Source organism: Neolamprologus multifasciatus, chromosome 15 (assembly GCF_963576455.1).
Source record: "Neolamprologus multifasciatus chromosome 15, fNeoMul1.2, whole genome shotgun sequence".
Lineage (NCBI taxonomy): Eukaryota > Metazoa > Chordata > Actinopteri > Cichliformes > Cichlidae > Neolamprologus > Neolamprologus multifasciatus.
In genome coordinates, this window is record NC_140453.1 from 37322137 (window position 1) to 37337945 (window position 15809).

At 42.0% G+C, this 15809-nt stretch overlaps 1 long non-coding RNA gene across 1 annotated transcript in view; it reads right to left on the reverse strand.

Moving 5' to 3' along the window:
• The window catches only part of LOC146502698 (uncharacterized), a 358388-nt gene that overhangs the window by 66753 nt on the left and 275826 nt on the right, over positions 1-15809 (reverse strand). The window lies entirely within an intron of this gene.

Below are 15809 nucleotides of genomic sequence, written 5' to 3' on the forward strand. Positions count from 1 at the left end.
GATCAAATGCGGCGATGGTTTCCACTATCAGCAAAGAAAGAAAGAATGGATGAATGAATGAATGAATGGAAATAAAAACAAACTGACTGACTGGTAAAAGTGACAAGACTTGACCACGACTCAAAGTTAACCTCCACCTAGACAGGACAAAAGGGTGGATGAATTTATGTGTTTCTTTTTACAGGAGCAGAAAGATGACAGCAACATTCGAGGTTGCGTGATGATTTAACCTTTTAAATGCCACTTTCTGTGTTTGTGAATCTACCAGGGGTGTGTTATTCATGGGCTTGGGTTGCTCACAGAGATTACTGTGAGAAAGTGTGTATACATCTGCGCAGCGCTAACATTTACATTCTCTTTTCTACAGCATTACAGTTCTTCATGTGATTTGATGATGTGATTTATAACAGAACAATTGGTTGATGTTTGTTTCTCTACTACAGGATTGATGATGCTGTTACACTGTGTTGTTGGGAAAATGTTGAAGGTTACTTTGACGATGTGAATAACGTGGGAAATTTCCTGTGTTGAAACCAGTGTCATTCCTTTTACAGCAGGCTTAATTTTATGGCCTTTTACGGCACCTCTGGAACCTATCGACCTGCGCCTGACCACCAGGATTGTCTATGTGTGCTCCTAATGTTGGTTTTTTCTAAGAGTGGATGTGGAGGATTCAGCAGAAAACAGACAAGTGACATGAGGAAACAAATAAGATGCAGTGTTTATGGAATAGTTGAATATGGCCACTACTGAGCTCATAGTGATAAAATGGGTGGAGTGACATTGCTTAAGGGAAGTCACAGATTAAATTGTGGAATAAATTGGGATGATTCATGATTTGGGACAAATTATGGTAATAATAGTGATTTAATGATTGGAGAAAACCTGCACATGATACTTGTCTTTTATGCTGAATACTTTATCACTCTTATGATCTACAGTTGGTTGCAAATGTGAAGTTTGATTTAACAGATTTGTCTTCCAGGATACAGGCTCCAGGTGGAGCTGGGAGTTAAATAGGCTGAACATGTAACTGCTGATTAATGTTTTTACACATTAATCCAGGTTGGATTAATGTGTTCCAGGTTCCAGGTTGGAGTATAACTGCTCCAAGTGGGAAACCCTGGAGATTGTTTTAAAGAGAATGTGCAACATTCTTGTACATGTCTCATTGGGGAGTTGACACATGGTGGAAGCCATGTGGGGAGAGGAGTGTTATTTTTAATCTGTAGATGTCGTGAGGTGCCATGACGAGAAGGAGTGGCTGAGAGGATCGTCCACAGGATGGGAGCTGAGGCCAGGAGAGAGGCTTCAGGAGGATCAGAGATCATCTTCAGCACAGCAGACATCACACAGAGAGCGGTGCTACTGAGCTTCCAGGAGATCAAGAGGAGACTTCCCACAGCAGGATTTTAAATAAAATGAGAGATTCATCGTTGACATTGAGGAAGACAACTAAGGTGTACAACGTGCTCTGCCTTAAATCTTCAACAGCGTTGGACGTGACAACTCGAGGGATGGAGAGAGCGTGCCAAGCTCTAAAAGGGACAGCGCAGAGGAAATCCAGCGATGGAATTGTGTTTCTGTGTGAAGCACAAATACTAGGAGACTGGGAAATAGTTGACATCACTTTTCCCAAGGATGAAGATCACCTAAAGTGTGTCACTTTGCCATGTAGATTTGATGCTCTGCAGAGAAGCCTTCTGTGGGGGAGAGATGCAAACAGACGAGCCTTTCATCTACATTTAATTCATGTCAACTTCTCTAGGCTGGGTGAGGGGGAATTGGAGAGAAACGGTAGTGTCAGGTGTGACTGTTATAACTGTAACTGTGATTTTTCTTAAAAGTGAATTGCCCAGAGACAGATCTGAATCCACTCCGGGGATACCACCATCACAGGCCACGGTGAAGCGAACCAAACGTAGTGAAACAGGTAAATCAGATGAGTGTTTTGATTATTATGGCGGTAAAGAGTTGGACTACGTTAAAGGGTCCACAATCTCGTATACATTTGATCTTTGTGCTGTCATTAAATGCAAGGGCTTGCTGAACAGTTGGGTCCAACATCTTTAATGGCGGTACAAAATCGGATGGCGTTAGATATGTTGTTGGGAGAAAAAGGGGGCGTCTGCGCGATGTTTGGGGATATGTATTGTACTTTTATTTCAAATAACACAGTCCCCGACTGCTCTGTGACCCGAGTTCTGGAAGGCCTAAAGACGTTGTCCACCACAATGTATGAGCATTCGGGAGTGGATAACCCGCTGGAAGCATGGATGACCTCTGTCTTTGGGCAATGGAAAGGTTTTGTTATGTCAATTATGGTTATGTTTTCACTGCAGTTCTTACAACATGTGGATGCTGTTTCATCCCTTGCCTCAGGGCGCTGGTAGTTCGTCTTATTGACAGGGCCATAGCCTCGGGACCGGAGGGCCCCGGGGTCATGATGCCTCTGTTGAAGGAGGGCCCTGAGGACCAAGTCGATGTGGATATTGCAACCCTAGAATGTATGTTGTAAGTGATCTCTCCAAGGAGAGATCAAAGGGGGAGTTGTGAGATCATTATTCAAACTATGTTATCTTATACCCATAGTCAAGGTAGACGAATTATGTTAAACAGCTGTAGAACATAAATATACTCCTTAGTCTAAGTTGTGTGCAAAAATATATAGCTTAGTTTTCCTTATATTTTTAGGTTAAAGAACATGACCCTCTTCGCAGTATATTTTTGTAGTATGTTACACAAATGTTCCAGTATATTTTGGTAGTAGGTTAGACAAATTTTCCAGTATATCTGTGGGGATTAAAAGAATGTGACCATCTTTGGGTTCTGTTAGACAGGTGGGCGCCACCATTTATCTGCTGTAAATGTTTTACACTGTTTTCTTGTCATGTCAGACTGCTTAAATCATTTCTGAGAATGTTGTGTGCGAAGGACCTTGGGGCCGGTAATAGCAAAAGCAGACCACATTCTGTGCCCCCACCTTTGTAGGGGGTAGAAAGATGGCCTGTATTTATATAGCGCTTTACTAGTCCCTAAGGACCCCAAAGCGCTTTACATATCCAGTCATCCACCCATTCACACACACAGTCACACACTGGTGATGGTAAGCTACAATGTAACCACAGCCACCCTGGGGCGCACTGACAGAGGCGAGGCTGCCGGACACTGGCGCCACCGGGCCCTCTGACCACCACCAGTAGGCCACAGGTGAAGTGTCTTGCCCAAGGACACAACGACCGAGACTGTCCAAGCCGGGGCTCGAACCGGCAACCTTCCAATTACAAGGCGAACTCCCAACTCTTGAGCCACGATCATTCCCAAGATAGGGAGCCCGAGGTCATAACTTAGGCGCCTTGACAGATAGAGAGAATGTGAATGTTTAGGTTTTACGATGGTGGGGGCCAGTAGAAAGTATAAAAAGCTGTGTAACACACCACCATTTTGAGACTTGCTGTGACCCTCTCATGCATCTCTCCCCATCCGGATGGTTTATGCTCATTGTGTGAAAATTGTATGGAAATAAAGGATTGTTGATTGAGCATTTATACACCGAGTATTGTCCTTCCTTCAGCCCAAAGATTCAAAGAATTGGGAGATTTCAACACCAGCCAAAGCCATTCATTCTTCATTCAGTACGGAGGAAAGGCTCATCAAATCTGTAGCCAACCACCCGGAGCTGTACGACACCAGCTGCTTTCTCTACCGAGAATTTTAATATTATTTCAAATACATTTTTGTAATGACTAATGTCTCAGTTCTACTACACAGCAAATATTGGCACACAACTTGACACATGTAGAATTTATTTCATTTTATACTAATGAAAAAATATACTACTATGTAGGAACATAGTGAAGACCAATTATTTAAGAGAATAAAGAGAGGTTAGTTTATTTTGGAGGCAAGCTCCATTTATTAAGAAAATTTAAAAAAGACAGGAACACTCTTTAGAGGCTTTGTGGGTGGCTCTTAAAGGAGTTGTTGTAGGGAAGTCACTGGGACTTCAAATGAGCATATATTAGCAGAGGTGGGACCAAGTCATTGTTTTGCAAGTCTCAAGTAAGTCTCAAGTCTTTATCCTCAAGTCACAAGTCAAGTCTCAAGTAATGTCAGGCAAGTCAGAGTCGAGTCTCAAGTCACTGGTGTAAAAGTCCGAGTAAAGTCACAAGTCTGAAACTTTGAATTTCAAGTCCTTTCGAGTCTTAAAAAAAAAACAACGAAAAAAGAATGTTCCAGTTATATGCTAAATGTAAATATTAGACCATGTAATTTTAAAATCTGTGTTTTTATCAACACATGACGGAATAGTGACCTTAGAAAATATACACAAATTGTGAAATTGCACCTCTATAAAATGCAGCTCAATTAAACTTAGCTCCAAGAATAATTTTCACCGACAGTTCTGAGATAAGCTGCATGTTATTCTTGGATGCGCTTGTAGGACCGGCTTTAAAATTGCATGACAAAAATATCATACACATTAAAAAATAACTGTATCACCAACGTAGCCTGGACAACATTTGCTACTTAGATGAAGTCAGCTATCTCATCGTAGCAAAAGAGAAGCACCACCTACCGTTCTTTATGCAACTTCAACTGTCGGAGATAGTTGGAAGTTGTTCCATCTCTGTCTGTGATTCGCTTGTTTTGCATATTGCATTTCGTTTTTTTGTTGACTACTTCATAGTTTATGTACCTGAAAAAAAATAACTCCTTGCAGCATTTTTGAGCGTTTTTTAAAAAAAATCTGGTTAATTTGATTGGCTGTGCTACAGCTCACGCACACATACATACGGAGTGTGGGTTTGAATAAATGAATCAATGAATTGAATTAATGGTGCACACTTTCTATATAATATGTATGTTAACTTTTATATTTGGGGTGAAATATCAATCATTTTCAAGTAAACCGGTTCAAGTCCAATTCAAGCCCCAGGTCATTGGTGTAAAAGTCGAAGTCAAGTCACAAGTCTTAGAACATTTTTTTAAGTCAAGTCTAAAGTCATAAAATTAATGACTCGAGTCTGACTCGAGTCCAAGTCATGTGACTCAAGTCCACACCTCTGTATATTAGCACAGGTATCAATAAAGGACTATCGTATTAAACACTTTTACTAACTGCAGGCAGATAGACAGGTGCTCTGCAGGTGGGATTGAGCGCCTGTAGTTGGTGTCTAGGCGGGCGATGCTTGGACTGACGTGGGACAGCCAAAAAGCGTATTTCGCTTTTATCACGCGTCTATCACGTTTGGTCTGAACGCTCCGTTAGTGAGGCTGTTTCATCAGCTTTTATGGAGAATGTTGCCAGAGTTCCCAATATAGACATCAATCTGACAATCAAGCAAGATCAAAGTATAAAGAGTTCACCTGTGTCTGATGAGGGAAATCCCTGGGGTTGTCAGAAACTGCAACTGTAATAAAGATGTAAATGACTGGAAGAGTTATAAGGTCAGCACATGACGCTGGTATTGCTTCTTTCAACAGTGGTGTGTAGTTTGGGCTTTGTTCTGATTCACAAAAGAAGACACTAATTTGAAAATGTACAATGGCTAGCTGCGATGGTAAGTAATGCTGAAATACCGAAAATACTAATATATAATAGAAATGTATATTAGTGTTACTTTTGGTAAAAAGTCCACCCTCCTTAATTTATAAGGTTTTACATATCAGGACATCATTCAAAAAATGATCTAGTATAGCAGCTCTCAACATTAGTTAAATAAACTTGAACAGCAACACTACATATTCAAATTGTTCGTGAATGGCCTTCCCAGACTGATGGTCAGCAATAACTTCCTTTTTAAATTCAGTGACAATTTTTGTTCCTTTGCATTGTGTTAACTTAGACTTTAATGCCCCAAATCACCAACTTGCAAAAAGAACTGGATTTATAGAGGTGATCAAACTTGCCGATTATCAAGTGTATTTGACCTTACTTGTCATAACCAATGCGCAGGCTGGACTTGAATGCAGGACCCAGAAGGTCAGATTCAATAATTTTATTTAGAGGCAAGGTGAAAAGACATATATTTGATGAAACCTTCAAACAAAGGAAAATCTACAGTCTTTATTTACAAGGTTCTCGAATCTGGTTATCCCAATACTGAAATCCAAGTTTTTTGATCTCACTTGACACAGGAGCAGACTGTCCTTCACAGATCTCTCAAACACCAGCTCAGAGATGGTTTCACTACCTCTGTTCATTCGTGGTTAGATACAAACACATTGCAAATGTATATACATATAGAGAGAAAACCAAAGAGGAGAGAGAAAGAGAGAAATGGCAGAGACACACAGGGAGACTGGAGAGCCATGGCATTACTTCTTTAATTCCTATAGATATAGTATATTTTTTACACACTGTGCACTTAAGGTTAATATTTATCTTTAACTTTATTTTAAAATCTGCTAAGGACCAGTTGATTTTTTTTTTATTGTGTTTTGATTTGTAAAATCTTATAAATGAAAGAGGGTGTGTTTTCTTTTTACATTGACTGTAGAATGTTAGTTGTATGATGTACAAAGAGTATATTATACAAGTTCATTCAATACACAAAGAACACTAACAGGATTAGTCATATCATCCAGACTGTAGGCTAGCCTAAGAGAAGAAGACCAAGAGTCATCATGATTGTATTAAAGACACAAATATAACAAGATTCCAAACAGTGTTTTTGTTTTCTAGTGTTATCACCTCAGCTGATGATGGGTTACTGTTACATTTATTAGCTTTAATGAGTAATTTGACTCAGTCTGCTTATGCTTTGTCCTGCCAGAACAACACTAAAGTGGTAAAGTTCTTAAAGGGACAGGTTTGAGTTTTCAGTTGGATCTTTCACCCCAAACTAAATCTGCTTAGCTGGTTCTTATAATAGTGTTGACCAAGGTCACAAACTTGTTGTAATCATGTCCTTTCCTCTGTGTGGTAAAGTCGGCAGTGACATTTTCCTTTCCCATTCAATGCAGCCCTACGGCCAATCAGGTGTGTCAATTTATATTTGAATTTGTTATTTAAATTATTATATAATAATTAGAGATGTTTCTCATTCTTATTTTACTGTAAAACTATTTCGAGGAAGAATAAAAAATGTTAAGCAAAAACAAAACTGGTATGAGCTGATGTTTTATATACCTTTTCATATTTTTTTTTATGCTTTCAATGGAACATCAACCTTTCATCCTATCATCCTCACTCAGTCTGACTGTGGGATAGGTACTCTATGGTATGGTGTTGAATTTATTAGAAAGTGTGTCTTAAAGCCAAATTTAATAAGGAGAGATCATTTGGAATGCATTGAAAATGATTCAGAGATTCAGAATTTAATTAAGCTTTTGGTGATAAAGACTCTGATGCCCCAATCACAGCAGAATGGAAACCCAGTGGAGAGAAATTAAGAGTGGTCTTCTAAGCACTGCAATGGAAGCAATGGAAGCTTGGATAGGGCTCTGAATGACCAGAATGAGACAGAAATAGGAAGGAGACAGATTGTACAAATCTAAAAGGGAGATGGACAGCAGAGGACTTAAATTTAAAACATGCAGAATGGAAGCTGATTGTATCAGAGAAGGGGGGATAGAAAACGATTGGACTAGAGCAATGATGTCAGGACAGCATGGGAAAGTGAAAGTGATGTAATGTATAGACAGGCTTTTCATCATTGAACGTACGCATAGGCTTCATTTCTACTAGAATTGTCTAATAATAATATAAAAAAATAGAGTTTGCCTGTTTAGTTTATATAAGTCTGCAATGTTTGACCTGACCACTTATACTTAAATTATGCTCACTGTTGTCACAACGTAGTCCTCACCAAAAATGATGTCACAAATACTGTCACTCGATGTGCTTTGGTATGGTTTTGTTATGTACCTTTCAAATAAGTTATTGCCAGAAGTTTTTGATGGGATTGCAGGCTGATACAGCACGGAGGTAAGTGTTTGCCATTTTAAGGAGATTGGAAACTTCTTTAAGTTTCTTGAAAACGTTTCACCTCTCGCCTCAGTTCTAAAGTTCAGTTTTAGAACTGAAGAAGCTTCTTGGATAAGAGGTGAAACACGTGCTTCCCTAGTATGCTTTTTCATCCTGTTGGTGATAGCAGAGATTACAAATGCCTGTTTTGTTGTTGTTTGTGAGGAACAGAATGTCAGTCTTTTGTTCCCTTTTTCAATCTCAAAAACAAGTGCCACATGCTACTCAGACAGGCCTTTTCTACTATATTATTTTACCCGTTGCCTTTGATTTACCTGACCGCTTCAAAAAGCAATGCATAGTCACCTTACTTCCAGAGATGAGGTCAAACACATACAAAGCATTGCACGCCACTCTTTCTATTACCATAAATGTCAGTAGTTCTCTTCATCCTGTGTTCATCCTTTTATTACACTGGTGGAAATGTCAGATGTATTTGAAGTACTTGATGTATTTATAAGAAATACTCAATGCATCATGGGAATCCCCCCAGCAGCCCACACCTATTGCAGCCTAATTAAGGGAGGATTCAGGGTCACCTGATCCAGCCCTAACTGTATGTTCTAGCAAAAAGGAAAGTTTGAAGCCTAATCTTAAAAGTAGAGATAGTGTCTGTCTCCTGAATCCAAATTGGAAGCTGGTTCTAATCTGAATCTTACAACCAAAGTTTTCATCTGATGTAAAATGTATAGTCCATTATTGTATGCAGTAACTATTAAGTCTAATATATACCCTAATATGCAATAGTACTTTTTCCTTTGGGAAGGTACCATCTGTCGTCTACAAATCTGTTGAAGAAAAATGTTGAATCTATTTAATTATTGTACAAAAGTAATTGATTTCTGTGCATTTGTGTTAGACATGCATTAAATTAAAGTTGATTACGTCGATTAAGCATCATGAAGCAGAGGGTGGGGGGTGGTTCCCTTTTTTTTTTTTTTTTTGCTGGGAGTTGGCAACCCAATTAGTTAGGTGGTTTAATATTTTTCCGCTAAGTACTCTTTAAAATACCAGAATAGGGAGTAGTGATGTGTCGGTCGCGAACGAAATGGATCTTAGCAAGTCGGCTTTTTTTTGGAAGCGGTGTTTTTTTTCCCTCCTTTCTCTCACCCTAAATCTCGCACTTTTTTTTTCCGCTTCACTCCACACGTTAGGGTTGTGCTTGCGCTGAGCAGAGGGGGAGGGGCAGTAGTTACACTCACAGTAGCACAGGAGCAGAGTGTGTGTGTGTGTGTGGGGGGGGGACAACAAGAGACAACATCGTCACATTAGAAAGGTATAGTAATCATCCACAACTATTTTCAGTTGCAGATGATAAAGGATTCAGAAGGTTTATTCATGCAGTGAATCCTATGTATGCAATTCCATGCAGGAAAACACTCTCCCCCAAAATCCTCCCAACCCTATATGACAGAGAATATGCATCTTCTGTTTGTTTGGCATATTTTAATTTATATTTTATTGAGTTGTGGTTTGCAGTGTTTTGTGTTGTTTCACTTTAAACAACTTTAAGTTGAAATGTAAATAGTTGACGTTGTATTTTATAGTTTATTTATTACATTTTATGTGGAGTGAATAAACTAAAGTATATTTAGAATAGATTGTAGTGCGAATCAGTTGATTAAATTATTGCAGTTACAGCGCAGATGTAAACATCTATGTTTGTTGGGAGCAGTTCTGATTGCACAGTCTGACAGCTGAAGGGAGGAAGGACCTGCGGAAATGCTCCTTCATGCATCGAGGATGCAGCAGTCTCTCACTGAAGGAGCTCTGCAGTTCAGCAACATTTACATGCATGGGGTGGGAGACTCTGTCCATCAGAGATGTTATTTTGGCCAGAGTCCTTCTGTCTCCCACAACCTGCACTGGGTCCAGGGTGCATCCCAGAACAGAGCTGGCCTTCCTGATGAGTTTATCCAACCTTTTCCTCTCAGCTGCCGATAAACTGCTGCTCCAACATACCAGACTGTAAAAAATGACAGATGCCACCACAGAGTCATAGAAGGTCTTTAAAAGCGCTCCCTGTACTCCAAATGACCTCAGCCACCTCAGCAGGTAGAGTCTGCTCTGGACCTTCCTGTAAAGAGCATCAGTGTTGTGGCTCCAGTCCAGTTTATTATTCAGGTGAACACCCAAATACCTATAAGAGTACACTATCTCAATGTCCACTCCCTGGATGTTCACCGGTGTCAGTGTGGTGTGTCTTCGTCTCCGGAAGTCCACCACCAACTCCTTGGTTTTCCCGGCGTTGATCAGCAGGTGGTTCTGCTGACACCAGTCCACAAAGTCCAGAGTCCACTGTCTGTACTCTGAGTTGTCCTCACCTGTGATGAGGCCGACTATGGCAGAGTCGTCAGAGAACTTCTGTAGGTGGCAGCATGGGGAGTTGATGGAGAAGTCTGCAGTGTAGAGGGTGAAGAGGAACGGTGCCAGCACAGTTCCCTGTGGGGCCCCCGTACTGCAGACCAGTGTATCAGAGACACAGCCCTGTGACCTCACATACTGTGGGCGTTCTGTGAGGTAGTCCAGTATCCACTGGGACATGTGGTGGTCCACTCCCGATAGCTCCAGCTTGTCTCTTAGAAGTCGTGGCTGGATGGTGTTAAAAGCACTGAAGAAATCAAAGAACCTGATCCTCACAGTGCTTCCAGGCTTCTCCAGGTGAGTCAGAGCTCGGTGCAGGAGGTAGATGATGGTGTCCTCCAACCCAATGCCAGGCTGGTAAGCAAACTGTAGCGGATCCAATGAAGACCTCACCAGGGGGTGCAGATGGTTTAGAACCAACCTCTCGAAGGTCTTCATCAGGTGCGATGGCAGGGCTACCGGCCTGTAGCTGCTGAGGTCCTCCGGATGGGAGGTCTTTGGTACCGGTACCACACAGGAGGTCTTCCACAGCTGTGGTACTTTCCCCAGTGACAGGCTCAGGTTGAACAGATAACCTAGGATGCCACATAGTTCATCTGCGCAGCATCTCAGGAGCCTGGAGCTGATGCCATCTGGACCTGCAGCCTTCCGCACCTTGATCTTGCGAAGCTCGTTCCTCACTTGAAGTGCTGAGATAGAAAGAGTGGATTTTGGGGGAGAGGGGTGTATGTTGGAGTCCACAGAAGCCGTATATATTTATATTCAATTCAATTTTACTTATATAGCGCCAAGTCACAACAACAGTCGCCTCAGGGTGCTTTATATTGTACAGTAGATCCTACAATAATAGATACAGAGAAAAATCCAACAATCATATGATCCCCTATGAGCAAGTACTTTGGCGACAGAGGGAAGGAAAAACTCCCTATTAACAGTAAGAAACCTCCGGCAGAACCAGGCTCAGGGAGGGGTGGCCATCTGCTGCGACTGGTTGGGATGAGAAAAGGAAAACTGGATAAAGACATGCTGTGGAAGAGAGACAGATTAATAACGAGTATGATTCGGTGCAGAGAGGTCTATTAACACATAGTGAGTGAGAAAATATATAAACATATATAAATAAAACCAACGTCTTTTTTACATTACTAATTCATTTTGTGCATAATTTTATATTGTTGTTGATAATAAATTAATTAAAGCAACAAAACAACCTGAAGTGGGGAGTCAATTAGAGCTGGCTCTTTTTAGTGAGCCGGTTTTCTAAAAAGAGCCAGAATTCCCATCACTAATAGGGAGGATAGTGTAGGTTTAAGTTTATTAGATTGATCAGTATTGCTGAACTATGAAATAATTTGGGTGTAGTGTATGTTTTGCATAAAAGTATAATAGAATAGGTTTAGTGTTTTGTTTTTTAAAACTTGAGTATGAACTTATAAAATGTAGTAAAATATTTTAAAAAACAGTTTTATTCATTATAAAATACACTATATCGGATTCATATCCATATTGACAGATGTCTAAATTTATGATATCGGTATAATATAATATTTATGATATGGACATAAAAAAAAGTGGTACCGTGCCATCTCCATTTAAATGTTCACTTTCTATTCCATATGTTAAAAAAGATCTAGAGTGTGAACAAAGTGGTGGGTGGATTCTTTTACATTTTTAATGAAGGCAATATGCTGTCACAATGAAAGACGTCATTAAAACTATAAGTATGTGGTTCACAGGCTCTAGAGTGTGCTGGTAAAATTAATAATAATATATAATAAAAATCTTCATTAGCTGCTCTTTCATTTTAACATGAGCACATAACTCCCTCCTACACAGATCCATTGTATTTTGAGGAGTTACTGTATGTAGTGTGAAAGATTTACTGAGTCTGTGTTGATGCTGATCCCCCTGTAGGCCTCAGAAAAGTACTGCATACTCACCACAACTCAGTGATGAATGGCCAACATTTTGCTGCACGTGACACAAGACACCACAACCAAAGACACCTAGAAAAAGTGGGTGAAGAACTTACCACACAGGAACCTCACTGAACCTGAAAAGGAGGTACTAACCAAAGGACTCAATTTTGCCTTTATCTCTACAACCTCTGGGCATATTGGATCTCATGACTACCACAAAACAGCAATAAGGATTAACAAATCAACACAACCTGCAGCAAAGCAAATCAGAATGAAGGTTTCAGCTACCCTCTCCAGTGCAAAAGTTCCTCCTTTCTAACCTCACAATACAAGAAAAGAAGGCCATCACAAAGAATACCAAAACATCACCATATTACCAGCTGACAAGAGGAGGTGTGTGTTCAAAACACAACTGATTATCACACAAAAATTACTATACTCCTCAGTGCAAAAATACCAACCCCACAAGCAACTACAAAAAGAAAGTCACTGACCTCCCTACATACCACCATCTGTACCCAGGAGATGCTAAACCCTGTATATATGGACTTCAGAAGATCCACAAAGAATCAGCAAATCAGCAAAGATGAATAGGAAAGAAGGTAAGACACCAACTAGGGAGAAACCGAACGACAAGTGCAGCAACATTGTCATCCCTGATGTAACAGGTTTATCAGAGACGCTGAAGAGAATTTTCTACATGAAATCCCAGTGCACTTTTAGACTCAGCCACACTCTCAAACAAAAACTGGTTTATCCCAAGGACAAAACTCCAAAACACAAGCTAAACAATGTTGTGTATGCTGTGCAGTGAAGTGAGGAGTGCTCAGACCTATACATTGGAGAAACTAAACAGTCACTTTTATAAAAATAGAATGGCACAAAATAGAAGAGCCACCTCAACACGACTCAGCTGTACATCTGCATCCAAAGGATAGAGGTCACTCTTTTGAGGCTGCCAGTGTTTACATTTTGGACAAAGAAGACAGATGAATGACCATCTTTAAACAGAGAGGGTGGCTTATGACACCAACTGTCTGCCACCTGCAATGCAGTTTTGAGATCCTTCCCCAGGCGACTTAACACCCACTCAAATCTTGCGTCAGGTGATCTTAATAGGTCATATGATAGGGTGACGCAAGGCCTCACAATGGTTTCATCCAAAGTCTCTACTGATAACCCCCCCCACACACACACACACACACACCTTGGCTCATGTGATGAGGCACATGATCAATTGTGGATCAAGGAATGTCTTAAGGAACAACTCCCACTAGGGCTTAAACCTGGAAACCTGGAACTCTCCACCATTTGGTTTCAGAACTGAAGAAGAGATAAAAACATTTTCAAGAAATTTAAATAACTCCAGTCGCTTTTCTTTCCTTTTTTTTTTTTTTTTTTTTTTTTTTTTTTCCGCCTGTCCCATTTGGTTCTTTAGCCGTCAGAATTGTTGTCTGAAGACCAACAAGGATACCCAATGGATTTATTTTGCCAAATGGATCATCATGGCATTGCCGTATTGGTCCATTTGATCGACCTTTGTTTTTATTATTTATTTTATTTTCAGTTGTTACAGACGGGACAGACATGAGTGAGGGATAGGAAAGGGAGAAAGAAAGAGGAAGGAAAAGAAAAACAGAAGGGGAGAGGGACAGTGAGAAAGGGGGGAAGAAAAAATATCTCCGGGATCACCTGTTGAGAGAAAAAGAATAGAAAACAAGCAAAAAAAACAAAACAATGCAACATACTATACACAACACCATCACATTAATCTAGCTAAGTGTAAACAGCAGTAAATACTAAATATTGAATGTTGTTGTGCAGCACGCAGGACAGACAGCGCACAATGTGCTTTGAAGTAGCAGCCAAGAAAGGTGTGATTTAAGTCTACGAACAGTGAACACCCATGTGCACACCTGTGTGGATCGGCGCGCTTGTATTCAAATGGTTTCCCCATGTAATGGTCTGCTAGAGGATGTAGAGAGCCATAGCCCTGTCCCCCAGGGCATGAAGCAGGCATGGAGGAGATCCAGGCCCCAGACATCCAGAGGCCCCAGAGTGCAAGAGCCCCAAGGAGGACCACCGGAGGGGCATACCGTGCCACCTTCATGGGAAGGGCTGAGGATCCCCAGATGAGGGGTCACCCAGTAGCCATCGGGCAGAAGCTAGAGGGGGCTGCACCGGCGTGCCCGCCGGCTCCGCCGGCAGCCAGCTGTGCCAGAGTGAACCGAGCCGCAGGCACAGAGGCCGGAGGCCCGAGGGCCCCCCGCGCCCCGGAAGAGGCCTGACCGAGCAGCAGGTCGCTTTTCTTTCCAAGCTCCTTAAAGATTATTTTATTGTTATAAAGGAATTAAATACTTGGAACATATATTGGAAGGAACAGACTTTATTTCGTTTGACAGACTAGTTATACAATATGGGATCAACAAGAAAAGATTTTTGGAATATCAACAAATTAAATCCATAGTAAAAAAATAAATTTAATCCCAGTGTTGCTGAATTACAAACACCACCAAGTCTGTGCTGGGTCTGTGGCTGGCGGACGTTTGGTTACTGGCCTGGTAGCCTGGCTGCCCCTGGGTGGGTCTGGGACAGGCGTGGAGGCTTGGGGGTCTGGGGGTGCTGCGCCCCCGGGCTGGGGCTCTGGCTGGGGCTCTGGCTGGGCCTTGGGGACTTGGGTCCTGGTTGTTGTGTCACCGAGGTTGTGGGCGGGTGGGTGCATGGGGGCTCAGCCCCAGTGCGGGGGACCTCTCGTGTATCGGCCCTACTGGAGGGCTCTCTAACTGGTGGGGAAGCTGTTACATCTTTGCAGGAGGTCTCCTCTCTACAGGAGCTCACTCTGCAGGTGGGAGAGAGATATAGGAGAGGTGGAGAATGAACTCAAACTGGGTGTCTATTGTCTTGTGTAGTCTAAGAGATGATTGGATGATGGGGTGGGTGCAGTTTTCTCTGCGGGTCGGGCACTGGGCTGCCCCGGACTCTGTGGGTGATACTGCTGTGGGCCCCAGTCTGGATGGGCCTGGGCCCCCTTGCCCTGGTGGGTTCCAGAGTGTGGGGGTGCCTACTGAGGTTAGCGGGGGAGCTGGCCTGCCCCTCCCTTTCTTCCCTCCCCATCCTCAGCTGCCTCCCTCTTCCCGCTCCACCACACACACACGCTTGGGGCACAGGTGTGTCACCAGGATCCAGGGGAGGCACTCCCCCTCTGTCCCCTTCTGGCCACCTGTGCCTTAATTTTTTTCCGCAACCTAGTCAACCACATTACTCATACTCTCATAACACATACATATAGGGCCTTGGGGGTGGGCACGTTATACAGCGTCCAGAGGATGGTCTGTGTATTCAAACCCACCTCTGGCGTTGGTACCCTCAATTTTAAATGCATATAGACACTGAGGGTTTTCGGGAGGAGCCGTGCTGCTCTCTGGCAGGAAGCACCATGCACTCCTGTGTTTTAAATGAACAGCACGCAGCAACGTTACATATGAGCGGGTGGAGGGAGGTTTGGGGTCTTCACTCACCCCCGTTCTGTTAACCATTGGGGCTGGGGGGCTGGG